At 45.9% G+C, this 14,237-nt stretch overlaps 1 protein-coding gene across 3 annotated transcripts in view; it reads left to right on the top strand.

Annotated features, from left to right (window-relative positions):
• Positions 1–14,237, top strand: part of ZBTB20 (zinc finger and BTB domain containing 20) — a 158,868-nt gene that overhangs the window by 66,807 nt on the left and 77,824 nt on the right. For all 3 annotated transcript variants that reach the window (XM_053663147.1, XM_053663146.1, XM_037136862.2), the window contains exon 2: positions 10,143–10,243. The gene's annotated coding sequence lies outside the window, so the exon portion shown is untranslated. The remainder of the gene's footprint in view (positions 1–10,142; positions 10,244–14,237) is intronic.

The raw sequence follows: 14,237 nt of genomic DNA, 5'->3' as shown, positions 1-14,237 counted from the left end.
GAGATGGAGCGATCTCCGACTCCACCCAGAACACAAGAGTAAACTCTCTGTTTTTACTATAAAAAGAAGAAACTAAGATATTTCCCTGCAGAAAGTGCCCTGGCTCTCAGAAAACAGCACCCTTGACCCGTGGGCGACAGCACATCCAAAAGCTAGGCCACCCTTCATTTTCATGCCTAAACATGCAAATTGTCTAGAAAAGCAACTCTAAACAGAAGCATGACAGAAAAATATCTAAGCCATTTAGCCTTACTCACCCCAACTCCCCCTAATAAAAATTCCAGTTTTAAAAATACTTATATATTGGTTACTGCTACTGCTACTACTACTACTAAATACTGCATTGTTAGGAATTTTAACCAGGGACCAACACAGAATTATCTATCACAGAATTTGTAGCATGATCTTACTATTTTCACGTGTTATATAGTATAGTTTAAACCTATTTGAAAATAAACACAAGCACTCTCATTTATAACTAGTTTTTAATTAAATCCTTTGTTTGAGTACCAGTTTTTATCCAGGAAGGTAGCAAAATACTTCAGAGACTATACTTTTTAATGAAATGCATTTTCTCTTCTGCTTACACATGAAAATCATTTATTGCAGTAGTTTTAAGGAAGCAAGGCTACACTCCGCTCTCTCACATAATAACACTCCCTGACTAGGCACCGCGGGAACAAATTTCCAGTTCCAGCCTCAGTGCAAATTCATTATTAGGAAAGATTAAGTCCCAACTTCGGACAACATCTAGTCTGAAAAACACAAAGCTCCTCACTATCTGGATGTGGCACACTCGCCTGAGACATACGCCCACTGTGTGCCCGTGTGAGCACTACCGATGCGGCAGTGACAGGGCTTCGTGGGAAAGATGGAGTTCACTGCTTGGTGGTTACGGTTTGTGCCAGTGGCAGCCACGCTGCCTCAGCCTCTCCAGCGTCAGGTGTCTCTAGGACGCAGGGGGCAAACAAGGCCCACAGGCCGAATCCGGCCCTCCCCCTTGTTTTATCCGCCTGGCACCTTGTTCCTACCTGGCGGCAGTGCCGGGCTCCTTACCCCTAGTTAAGGAGTAGTTACATTTATACAGCCCTAAAATTACACTTGGCCCTTTGAAGGCAACATCAAGGCTGATGTGGCCCCCGGTGAAAATGACTTTGACACCCCTTGCTCTGTACCAACCCAGAGAGAAGAGGTTGGAATGTGACAGGAAGGTAGGTGGGCACCCTGTGAGTTGTTGCCGTATTCTGCATACACCAGGCACAGCTGTAAGCAGTGGATCCTTGCACCTGATTGCCCCTGACTTCTTCGTGGGGGAAACAGCCTTTTCTCTTTCATAAGGTTACCACGATTTAATGATCACAAATGGTAATCTCACCATTAGACAGGCATTTATTCCAGTGGTTTCTTTCATGGGTCCTTTGATGTTCCTTGGTTATTTTACGCTTCTCCCCATTTAATGTCAGCTAGTGCAAATTCTTACTTGTACCTGGGAACAGAGCTGCCTCTGCTCTTCTCGGCCTAGCCTTTATCTCTGCGAAGCACTGTGCTATCCCTTGTGGAGGTGGTGACAGTGACGGTGGGCGGTGCTTCTTCCCAACAGGGTGGTGGTGCAGACCACCCAGGCCTGCACCCTGCTAAACTGTGCCAGTAGCTGCCGAAATCAGCTTCTGCTCTCCCAGGTCCCAGTGTCATCCATCCCGCCTGTGGCGACCATCAGCGTGGTTATAACCCCATGCCGTGCACAAAGGGCTGCGCTCGGTGCTGCGGTTTCTGAAATTTATAGAATAAGTTCCACATCCCAGATAATTTACAGTCTCACCGATGATATAGGAAACAGGCGTTGAACTATAGCAATTTATCTAAATGCTAAATGAGGGGCAAAAGTCGATATGGGCCGAAGCCATTTTCATAAGAAAAAGTTTCATGAGGAACACATGATTTAATATGGGCCTAAAGGAGGGGAAAGGCCTGGATGAAATAAAGGTGTAAATCACGTTCCAACAGCCAAAATGGTGTGCTCAGGGGCTCAGAGATACAAATGTGCTTTATAAGTTAACTGTTTTGGACCAAGTGGAGTATTGATAGGAAGGAAGTCTGAAAGGGCTTACTTGACATAGATTTTACATACCCAGGCTAAAGAGTTTGGAACCAGGAGAAATGCATTAAAGCATCTTCTTCTGAGTACATTCTAAGGTTATTCAGTGTTCCAGCCCTGGCCAGGCAGCTCATCCAAATATGCCGAGAGTTCAGGTTCAGTCTCCAGTCAGGGCACAAACAAGAATCAACCAATGAATGCATAGATAAGTCGAACAAGAAATCTATGTGTGTCTGTCTGTCTTTTTCTCTCTCTTTCTCTCTCCTTCCTGTCCTCTTTCTCTCTAAAAATTATTAAATAAAAAAAAATAAGTTCCCACTAAAAAGGGTGGGGATATGGGGGAGAGGTCTGTAATCCATTAGGTTTGGACAACGCTGGGGTCTTCAGCACCTTTAATATCCTTATGTGCGTTATGAGTTTGCAAGAGGGATATAGAATATGCAGCATTTCCTATATTTGTTTAACCAAGGATCTTTTTCTGAGATGTATCTTGATGTTCTAGTATGTTCTGTAGAACTCACGGTGAGATATACCACCCGGAAAGACTTAGAAGGGTGGGAGCTAAAAGCAGGGCAAAACACTCTGTTGTGACAAGTAATCTGGTACTATTATGAATGGATATGCCGTCCACTGCAGAGAAGAGGCTATCTTGGATGGACCCAAAGGGAAGGATAGAGATCAGAAGTACAGAGGTAACCTCCAAGATAGGTAGAGAATGTGGGAAAAGGTGCAGTGTATCTCGAAGAAACAAAATGATGAAAATTTAGAGAGATTGGAGAAGGAGATGAGAGCCAGTGACTTTACCACACTGGCTGGTCAAGATCCCCTTACTAACACAGGAGGGAAGGTCATCAGCTGAAAAGAGAATGGAGAATGGAATTTGGTAAAGTAGGACATAATAAGAAACAAACTACTGTAGGCGCGTACTTCTGAACAACACCAAGCAGGAAGGAGAGTACAGGTTGCATGTATGTGTAGGGTTTTTTACTGAGAGGAGGGAATGGGAAGTTTTGATGTGGATTAAGGGTTGAAGAAAATAAGAAGAGGTCCTATATAGAGAGAAAAGGTCAGGGAAAAGGAAATTCAGAGGGTTATTGAGACCAGTGTTAATACGGTTGATTAGGGGGTTAAGTCAGACTGGACAAAGACATCCTAGTGAAGCCACCAGGGGCCTACTGGTGGACCAGGTGGAAAGAGTAGATTCCTTAGGCATTAAGGAAAAGGTGTTCTCAAACTGGGGCTGGAACACTTAAGGTCGAATGTGAGGTCCTGGAAGAGTAAATTGGAGTAAGAATTGGGGCTAAGAAGTAGCTGGAGAAGATGGAGGTAAAGCTCTGTTTTTAAAAAAGAGATAATGGGATTGATGTATCAATCAAAGTAGAGAGGGAAAACAGAAATGAAGTGTAGAAGGTTTTGGAGAAGGATGAAAACAGGTTCAAGAACCCATTAGAGGATCATGAAGGGGAAGCTAAGCTAAGCCCCTGTTGAGGACCTCACATGAATAGAAGTAGAATGAGGGCTGGAGATCAGCAGTTTAGTGATCACAAGCTACATGTAGGTTAGGACATAGAGCATTATAACTAAAACCTGTCTTTTGAACCCCACTTTGCTTCTCTCTGGCTTCATGATCTATGGCAAATACTATAACTTTACCTTTCCTAAGCACTAGCTTCCTCATCTACAAAATTAAAATACAATTCTCACCTCCATAAGAAATGACGTTAAACAGTGTATGAAGAGTGCCCGGCATGAGAGCTGCCCCACAGCAAGCATTTAGTTAACGACAGTCACGTTAGTGTGGTGAGGCAGGAAAAGGGAGGTGATATTCACTTTGGAGACAGGGGCAGTGTGCCCCCAGTATGATGCCATTTCAGTGTTTCTTGGTACCTGGTTTACCATTTAGGCACGAACAGCAATAATTAGCCCAGAAAACATACTCAGGGCAAGGTGTAAAACCTGTGATAAAACACCAGTAACACACTGCACCATGAATTGTGCTCATGTTGGAATCCTCGTTACAGAGTTGAAAACGACCCTAGAACCAGAACTCATAGCAGGTTTTTCTGAACAGGAAGATTCCAGCATCAAATGACTTAAAGAAGGGGTTCCCATCATCAGGTATCCAATAAAACCAGAAAAATCATCATCGTATGTATATTTGCATTATATATATATGCATGTACATGTCTCACCCAATCCCCAAAGATCTCTTATTATAAAAACAAGAGTCAACTGCATCTGATAGCACTAAGGCTCCTGGGATGTGCAGGTCTTATAAACAGAGTTTGTGAATCATCAAAGGAATCAAGCAGTCGCTACAGACAAAATTAACATGGATGTAGTGTAACAAACAGTGGGACCTTCTATTAGCAGGGCCATCTGGGGGCCTTCAAGCCATCAGAGGTATTTCTTCTGGACATGGGTATTAACTAGTGGTTCATTAAGGAGATAAAAAATTTGTAAGTAAAAGATTGATTGTAGACTTGGAAAGCTGAAGCTGGGGCTCCAGAGTCGTTTGTCTGGCCGTGATGCCTGTGGTTCCTTCTTCACTAAATGGTTTTCTCACCAGTTTCCAGAGAGAGGGGTTAGTGATGTAGACTTGGGAATTCACTTTAGGTAATTAGTTCAAAAGTTAGAAGTCGAGTAGATTTCTTTAACAGGTATAATGGTTTTAACAGGTTGATGAGCTACTTAATTCCCACATCTTTCTTCTCAGGGGACTATTAGAGTTTTTAAGGGACCTTACAAATCATAAAATCCATCTCCTTTTCCTACAGATGGAAAAGCTGAGCCACCTAGAGGTGAAAAGACTCATCCAAGGTCATCTCACTGGTTCTGTGATTTTATTTTCTTTTTTCTACTCCTATTCCTACTCCTTTTAACTTTCCTTCCTCCTTTCTCTCTCCAACATTCTGTTCCCCCACAGCCACCTCTCCGCTGATTATTTTTTGGACTTACCCTTGCTGTACAAAATTCCCTGTGCCTTAAATTATGAGCTAGTGGGTCCTTGCCAATTAGTATCCCCTCACCACTAATTCTTCACTGCATTTGGGACAAAGAGAGGAAGGAAGTGGAACAATTTTAAATTTACTGTGATCTTTGAGACAGCTTTATCCACACCTGGGAATTGCTGTTAGACAATTAAGGTTAGTAAAGCTCATTGAATTTCTCAGAGGAAAGGTGTTATTTGAATTATTACCAGATAATTATTGTTAAAAATAACAATAATGGAAAAAATAGAAACTTTACATGTTAGAGACATTATCATTTTAATTTCCAGTGGGGGGGGGAGGAGAGCCCCAGGGGACCAAGAAATGATATTTTTAATAATGTTCTCTATGCCAGAAACTCCTTGAATTCTGTCTAATGCCTGATGACCTGACACACTGGCCCAGAATCAGAAGCCAGTGGAGCCTTATGAGCTGTTAGCCAAGTTATGCAGCTTGAACTGCTCCTTCAGCAACAACCCTCAGTGGGAAGGCGAGTGTCAGACGTAAGACCTGTGGTACCCAGACCAGTGTCATCAGCATCACCTGGGAGCTCGTTAGAAATGCACAATCACAGACTCCATGCCAGACATGCTGAACCAGAACTCCGGGATGATGCATTTGATCATTAGAGTTTGAGAAGACAGGTGTAAGATAGATGAGAAGACTGTTCTCATCTTTAGAAAAGAAGGAGCTAGGAGGAAGCTATACTTACTGATAATTTCTGCAAGAACCCCATAAAGGGTTTCTTCACCTGAGGCCTATGCTCTCAGCTCTTTCAGTGGCTCTGAACTGTCACCGAAACAGCATAAGCATCTTCTTTCCTGTGCTGAGATCATAGTGGGAACTAGAAATGTGCCCGTGCTGTGTTGAGGCAGTTGGTACAGAGTGAGAGCAGCACAGATTTAGAGTCAGAGGAATCTGGGTTTGAATTCTGACTTCACTGTCCACAGCCCTCTAATCTTGGAGAGGCTACTTGAGCTCTGAGCCTCACTTTTCCTCATCTGCAAAACGGGTGTGGTAACAGCTGCGGGACGGCCTTTCTGTGAGGGTTAAATGAATGTGTTCACATACAAAAATGCCTGGTGCGATCCCTGATGAAATTTACCAGCCTAATAAATGGCAATTATTAGTATAACTATTATCTTTCTGTAAGCTTTAGTCATGCAGTCCCCATCGGTCATTTCACAATGGTTTGGTGTGATTTCAAAAGGACGGGAAGGGCCATCCTGCAGTGAGACCTCTGCAGAAAGTCCCTGACAGTGGTGTGTGGCACCGTGTTATATAACAGCTCTGCTCTCCCAGGGCTTCCCAGACAGAGCTGCCGAGATGTCACCAGGAAAACAGGCTGGAATGGAAATGGCCCACAGCCCCCCTGTGCCTCTGACCCCTCCGAGTGCCTTCTAGCTGGGTTCGGGGGCAGATCCGTTACCACAGTGATGATGTAAGAGGCAGAGGGAGCAGTTCTGGGAAGGATGTGAGGCCCCAGCATCCTCTCAAAATTGTCTTTTGACTTAAAAACTGACTACACTGAATATGGAAGTCATTGAAAAAGAATAAATATGAAACTTCATGAAGTCATTTCACCGAGTCCTTTTAGAGGAGAACCACCCTTTAAGCAATAAAACATGACCTGCCATGCAGCACTTCTGATTAATAGACCCTCGGGTGTGTGCTCAGACAGGAGGGGGAAGGAGAAGGGGACAGGTGACAAGTTGCCAGAAAATGAAAGGGAGATCATAAGGGCAGGCTGCGAGACTGAGGAAAAGGAGGTGATGAGAGGACGGAAAGATTATGTCTCCATTTAATTATAAAATGCACAATTTAAATCAAATGTTAGGCATTTTAAAATGTACTACACTTATCTAATTACACAATGGATTTGTATGCTTCTAGGAGGTTTTTCACTACAATGTACTAGACATATCGATCGGTGATTTCCTTTATCATTTCACTGTAGTCGCAGGGGGGCGGGGGGCAGGGAGGAAGAGGAGGCAGCTCTGTCTGGGGAAGTGCTGATAACCTTCCCAGCCATCTGATGGTTCGGTAAGAACGATGGAGAGCTCTTGAGCCCAGTTTACTGTTTATGTGACTACTGGGGTGTTGAGAGTTAATGGACATTTCAGTGCATAGCATGGCTCCGCCACACTGGCTGAAAGGATATGATTCATAGGACCAAGTTTTTCCTCTGGTGAGTAACGATGAGTAAAGTGCTCACCTGGGAGGCAGAGGAAGTCGTGTAGCACCGAAGAGTAACATTTAAAGCCTGAACTTCTGTGGCCGAAGAGAAACTGCTGAGGTCTCCTGGAAAAGTCAGTTTTCGTAACCTAGAGAAGCCAAACCAAACACATTATTCCCACAATATATTTGGTTCGGCTTCTCATCTTTTGGTGAGACAATATGATTCTGTCTGAGGATAAAGATAAGATTAAACAATTAATGTTTCTTCTACAACAAGAGAACAGGGAAGGAAATCAGACAGACGTGGGAGCAGTCATCTGTGTGTTTCTACGAGTAAATTAGTGACATAATGAGGGAAAAGTAAGTAAAAATTTAAACTTACAAATACTGGACAAAGCTAGGTTGAAAAGAAAGTGTTGATGTGGCACAATAGCAGAATTGCAAATAGCCCCTGTTTCCCTCAGGTAATGAGTTTAACCAGAGAATTACTGTAGCGTGTCCGCACCCAGAACCTCAGCCGAACCCACTGCTTTTCCGAAGCCTGAGAAATGTCTTCATTCTGGTTTTCATCCTGAGTTTATCACCCCAGTGGTATTTGCACTGTTGCCATATTGTTTCTGCTGGTATGTTTAGAAAGGTTTGCTTCTATGCTTTTTTAAATCTACCTCATTTTTAAAGCATTATTTAAGTATAAACAGGTATTTATTTGTTTGGTTTATTGAAGTGAATTAACGAAACAAAGTTTTTTATTTTTTGGAACCTAGTATATCCTTGCAGGTGGTGCATTCCAAACCCTCACTCTCTATTGTCTGGTCTTTGCTGATGGTCTGCTGGGCCCATTGGTGCTGAGCAAGCGCTAGGACATATTTAGACACTTGAGACTTTTTATATCAACTATCATTGCTCAGCCAGTAACAAGGCATGGTGTTGAGTGAGTCAGTGTTGAGTAAGTCAGTTCCCTTAATCTCATCTGAAAAATGAGGGGGGTGGAGGAGGTAAACTTTAAGGTCTTTCCAATTCAGTCTCAGTTTCCATGACTCTAAGCAAGAATCTTTTTTTCCTTTTAAATTCGGTTCGGCATACATCAGCCGATTGCACGACCTGAGAGCAAGGCATCGCAACCACAGGGCACTCGAAATAACATTGTTTCTGCCTTCAAGGCGCTTCTAGAGGGGGGAGATAAACTACACAAAAAAAAGTATCAGAGTCTATAGAATGTGCAAAAGGCTTAGTGCGTAAGTGCTCAATGATTCCAGAAGGGAACCTTCCTTCGGCTAATGCTTAATAAATGAGGTGGCATGTGGATGGCCCTTTAAAAAGCTGGATGGAGACATTGGGAAGGGGAGGGAGGTCCAGGCATGTGGTGGGAACGAGGAGCACTTGGCAGCCGTGGAGCACGGACTGTAGAGATGAGAGTGGGAAGTTAGACTGGGGCTCTGTCACCGGGGCCTTGAATGCCAAACTGAGAGGTAAGCAAAAGAGCAAAGAAGTAGTATGTTTAGAATGGTACTTTAGAAAAGGCAGTGTAGTATTGATTATGAAGGATGAGCTGGTGATAAGGAGCATATAAAGAAAGTGAAGGCAGTTGGGAGGGCCTGACAGAACCCTGGGAACAGGTGACGAAAGGCTCCGTCAGTGTCGGGGTGGAACGCAAGTACTGACTCGGGAAGCACAGACTGAGTGGAAAAACCACAGAACTTGGCAGCCAACGACATTTGGGGGGTAAGAGAAAAGGGGGTGTTAAAGATGAGTCCTCAATTGTAGACCCAAGTTACTGGCTGAAGATGATACCAATGGCAAGAAATGAGAAGGCTAGAAAAGGAGCATGTTTTGAAGGGAAGGCAATACATTCTGTCTTAGACTTTCTGCATTTGAAATGTCTGTATGGTATAGAGTGGAGACATGGGCTTCTCAAAGTTAGAGGCCCCGTCTTATTCGTCTTCCAGGTGCCTATGTAAACACTGAGCGAGTGAATGAATGAATGAGCCAATTGCTGGCAGTCATTTAGAATGTGGGTCTGGAGCTCTGCAGACAAGCAAAAACTAAAGCTAGCAGTGTAGGGGTTCTGTGTGCAGAAGTGATTGTCACAGTCATGGCGGGTGCGGGTAGGCAAAGCCTGGGGAGAGAATCCTGAGGAATATCTAAACTGAGGAACAGGGGAGAGCCCAGCCATTGAGGGAGGCAGAAGAGAGAACCGAAGGCAGGAGGAGAGTCAGCATAATGCAGGATGGCAATGTGAAGGGAGGAGAGTTTCAGGAATCAAGTGGTCATTTAAGAAAGGATGGCCAAAGGGGCGAGGCCTGGGACAAGGCCTCTGGGTGTGAGGCTCCGAGACAGATGGCGGTCAGTTCTATAGCCCCTACGGCTGCACTCCACAGGTTGGAGGCCACGGAGGACATGGAGGAAATGGAGACTTTGTAGTGAAGGGGGGAGAAAAGGTAAGAGCTCGGAAGCATGGCCCTGTCGGTGGGCATCTGGAGAATAGGTGAGAACTGAGCGCTGCAGACGGAGAGACCGCAGTGCAATCAGGACCGCTGGGAAAAGAGTGGGCTGTGGCAAAGCTGAAGGACGGTGCTCCCACGTCCCCCACCCTCACCTCCACCTCGGCTTCCGACTCAGTACCACAAAATCAATTCAGCCTGCACCGGCGGTGCTGTTGAGGCTGTCACGCCATGCAAGCCGTCAGGTAGAAATGCTGAAAACGGAGCCTGGACAGCATCGTCGCCGGTCCCCCTTCCCTGACTCTCCATCCTCTGGTGCAAAGGGGGCACATCCCACCTCTCACCCATGTCCCACTGTTCTGTCTCCATCAAAACAAGTGATCGCCTTCACCTATTCATTTAGCCGACTGATTTTTGTTTGTTTCTCATCTGATCTAGATGCAGTCACTCTCTGTCCCCTGCCCCAATGAACATCTGCACTAGGCCCAAGCCTTGGAGTGACTTACCTGAAGAGTGACACCATTTATTTGGAAACTACTGTGAGTACGTTATGCCTTCAACAAAAGGCCTCTTTAGTTCACTGTTTAATTAAAACACATGCACGCACAATTGTAAAAGCAGATGAAATTTTAGGTGGCTTCGTCTGTTGGATGCAGCAGGGTCATCAGCCTGAGCCCCCAGGTGCCCGCAGCAGTTCTCAGCGCCAGCCTGCAGTTGCACCTGTGTGGTGCCACGCCCCCCTCTCCAGGTGGCTGTGCCGGCTGGTTCTGAGAGCACCTTGCAGGCACTGGTGCCGTTCTGCTTGGTCATCTGCACCTCTGCCTGAGGTTCCTGCCAGCTCACTCGCCTCGTATCACCCCACTCTGCTACTCTGTTGAAAGTCACTGGAGCTTGTCATTTCATGCCGCCCTGGTCAAATCGGGGAGCCTGCTTTCCTCACCCATCTCTACCTGCCTGCTCCAGAGCCACATCTCATGCCTGTCCTGTTGCCTCCTTCCCACTCTAGGGGGCCATGGCCTGCTCCCTGGGGCTCTGGGCTCCTTTGGCCACATCTCTCAGCCATTGTATCCAGCTCAGCTCTGCCCTCGAATGCGTAGCTCTTGTGTACTGGGTTTAGTTTCCTCCATAACAGGCGTTTGTGCAGGAGGGATACAGCCCTTGCCAGGCAGGGTGCAGAGATAAGTTGGGCTAGGAGAGGGGACGCCTGTAGGAAGACGCCGATGAAAGATTGACATCAAGCGTTCATTAATCACGGCTAACAGTAACAGATAAATATACGGATTTTTCACTAGAAAAGCCAATGATTTAAATTATTCAAGGGTTATGCATGCAAAATAACTCAGTTATACATTTTAAAACAAAAACTCATTCTATTTGTTGTATTCACAAGTTTTCCTTTATGTTATGAGGCAGCTAATGGGATAGTATTTGACAGTCTCTGTTATGGGGAAACGCTAACTTTGGGAGGCTAACATTCCTCTTAGGCTTCAGGGAGGATTTTTCATATTTATATTTTCTGTGTTTTTAGCTATTCTGGCAAAAATCAACCCCAAAGAGATAAAGCCAGAGTTTTTGCTTTGTTTTGTTTTGTGTTGCTTTTTCCTTGAATGTTTTAAGTCAGCTGACTTGTAATGGATGGTAGCGGATGTGTAGGGGGCAGGCAGGCCTCCTGGCCCGAATGGACATGGGGGCGGTCAGAGTGCTCTGCAGTCTCAGTGGGTTCAGGTGACGGGGGACCGAAGACACGACATAAGAGTTTCTTCATTTCCCACTTAGGCAAGGAAGGAACTTACTTTTGTGACCACGTTCATTTATCCTTAAGTTCAAGTGCAAAGTGTGCCTTAGAAAATCTCCCATCAGCCTAGTTCTCTGAGTTTTTCTTCATCACAGAGTAACTAACTGTGTTGTGCTAGAGCACAGCTGTACCAGGATGCAGACAGGCTGCAAAGTTTCTGGGCCCTTTGGGAGAGGACAAAGTCATTAGCACTCCCACCTTCCTGTGCGGCAAAGAACCCAGATCCGGACCCAGAAATCAGAACCTAAGGTTTCCTGAAAACCACCAGGCAGCCCACCAGTGAGCGTCCGCTTCTGCCATTGGAAGTATTTCCCCTGTGCAGAAAGCCAGTGCCTGCTTCCACATTTCACAGGTCCTAGTGAATGGACAGATTGGGTCTAATCCTTGTAGCCTCTACTTTTCAGAAATTCAGCTCCTTCATATGTGAAAGAGAAAAAAATAATAAAACTTAAAGACTTGCTAGGTGCAAAAAGCAGTAAGGTGATTAAAGTATAAAAAACATGGACCAATGACAAAAACATGTCCCTTGCTGTGGGTTGACAATGCCCTGGGCCAGATCTCCAGGCTTGGGGGTGGGTAGGAAGGGCCGAGTGCTAGATTTTAAAGCCCGCCCACTCCCACACCACCCAGACGACCGTGCCCAGTGGTCCTGCCTGCTGGCCTGGACTGTCGTGGAAATGAGAGGAGGGAACGTACAGGTGGTGCCGGGCAGAGCAGAGGCGAGTGTACTTGCTCGGTCGGCTGAGACGTACTGGACATTTACTGTGTGCGGGGCCCTCTTCTAGGCACCAGAGTCATGGCGGCAAGCAAACAAAAATTCTTACATTCGGTTTTCTTCTCCTGTAAATGCCAGGCAGACAGAAAAGGTATGTGGACGCTAAAAGAGAAATCTTTCACTTTATTTTGCTGTGTCTTTCATCCCAGGCAGTGAAATTAGAGGAAGAGGGTGAAGGAATGGAGAGGGAAAGAGCAGGCGTGCCTATCAGTCCCCGCCGACCCCGACACACACACACACACAACCATTCTCTGCCCTGATTTGTGGCCCAGGAGGCCGACTTCTCTGGGCTCCACGGCCCAGCTGTCTTCTCCTCTGGCTTCCCTTCCACTTTGGCCTGAAGGAGACCACGGCGAGAGATGTGAGAGGAGGAGGAAAGTGAGGTCATGGCATGTATTACTCCAGCCCCCTTCCCGACTCCAGTTCAGACTCAACTTAGAGAACCCCACGCCCTCCCTTGCTCCTTCAGTGTGAAAATATGGATCGGTTGCCATCTCATACGCATCCCAACGGGGGGCAGGGTCAAACCCACAACCTGGGTATGTGCCCTGACCAGGAATCGAACCTGCAACCTTTCGGTCTGTGGGGCAGTGCTCCAACCAACTGAGCTGCAGGCCAGGGCCAGCTTAATAGTTTAAAGCTGAGATTTAACAGCTTCCCGCCACTGCTACTCTCTGATGCGCCACCTTCCCCTGCGGTTCCCTTAACCTCGTCTGTACCTCAGTGTACAGCCCTTTCATTAAACTCTCCTCAGTTAAAACCTCTGAGTGTGCCATCTGTCTGTTGCCAGGATCCCGACCGATAACAGTGAGGGAGAGAGACACTGAGAAACACTCTAAATGAGCCTTGCCAAGAAGGTTTAAAAAATTGAGAGAATACAATGTTTTAAACATGAAAACATCTTAAATTGATCTGAGAACATTACACCAAGTAGTGAAAGAACAAATTGTAAGAACACGTGATGAGAGAGAGTGCCAGAGGTTGGTTTTCATGAATAGACCGTCGTGCTCATGTGCAGTGGGCTTCTGCGGGCCCAGTGTGGCTTCTTTGACCCCCAGCATCGAGAGCAGCCCTTGGTGTAGCAGCAGCAGTGACAAACCCGTGGACGGACGGAAGGTGTCAGGAGGGCAGTGCAGTAAGATGGAAGTGCTCCAGAGGAGACTGCTTACCGTAGCATTCTTTCCACCCGGGCTACAATCACTGTGCGCTCGCCTCTGCCCAAATCTGAGTGTTAAGAAAGATTACTAAGGTAGAGGAAGTGCCCTGCTGCAGCTAGCTGAAGTGACAGACCACAGAAATGATGCCGTCTGTGGAAAGAGCTACCGCCCTTAGGCACCAACTATGTGCCGGGACTGTGCCAGTCACTTGACATGAATTATGTTACATAATTCTCATGTCAGCCCTCGAAGGTAGGTATCATTATTTCTACTTAACAGATGAGGAGACTGAGGCCCAGAGAAGCAGGGTAATCCATCTAGAACACACAGCTACTAGATGGTGGAACTCACTTCTGCCACCAGGCCTCGGGGGGCTGGTTTGTTTCCCTCCACCTGTACCCCCCCATCCCCAAACACTCTACTAAGCTGTTCCCACTGTACTGTTGGGAAAGAGAGTAAGATTGGCAGGAGGTGGGGGGATCATTGGTCTAAATTATCATGATTTAATGACTAGGTAATTATTCATCAAAAGGAGGTTCTTACTAATTCTTTTCTATCCAACCAGGCTGATGAGTGAAAGGCATGTTAATGTGTAGGAGCGGGGGGGGGGGGGGGGGGGCCCAGTGAAGAGAGAAAATCAGGAGAGGGAGATAGAAGGCAGCACTCTTCTCTCAACAGACCCTGGAGACTGATAAGAGCTCACACAGATAAAATATTTATTTTCCATATGTTGCAGAAAGCATTGCCATCACTGTGTGTGTGCAATATGTGCAAAGAAGTGTGAAATATATACATCAAATGCCACC

This window comes from Artibeus jamaicensis, unplaced genomic scaffold, assembly GCF_021234435.1.
Source record: "Artibeus jamaicensis isolate MK-2021 breed Jamaican fruit bat unplaced genomic scaffold, CSHL_Jam_final contig_3126, whole genome shotgun sequence".
Lineage (NCBI taxonomy): Eukaryota > Metazoa > Chordata > Mammalia > Chiroptera > Phyllostomidae > Artibeus > Artibeus jamaicensis.
The sequence above is the reverse complement of the archived record's forward strand: the minus strand, read 5'-3'. Positions and strand labels throughout refer to the sequence as shown.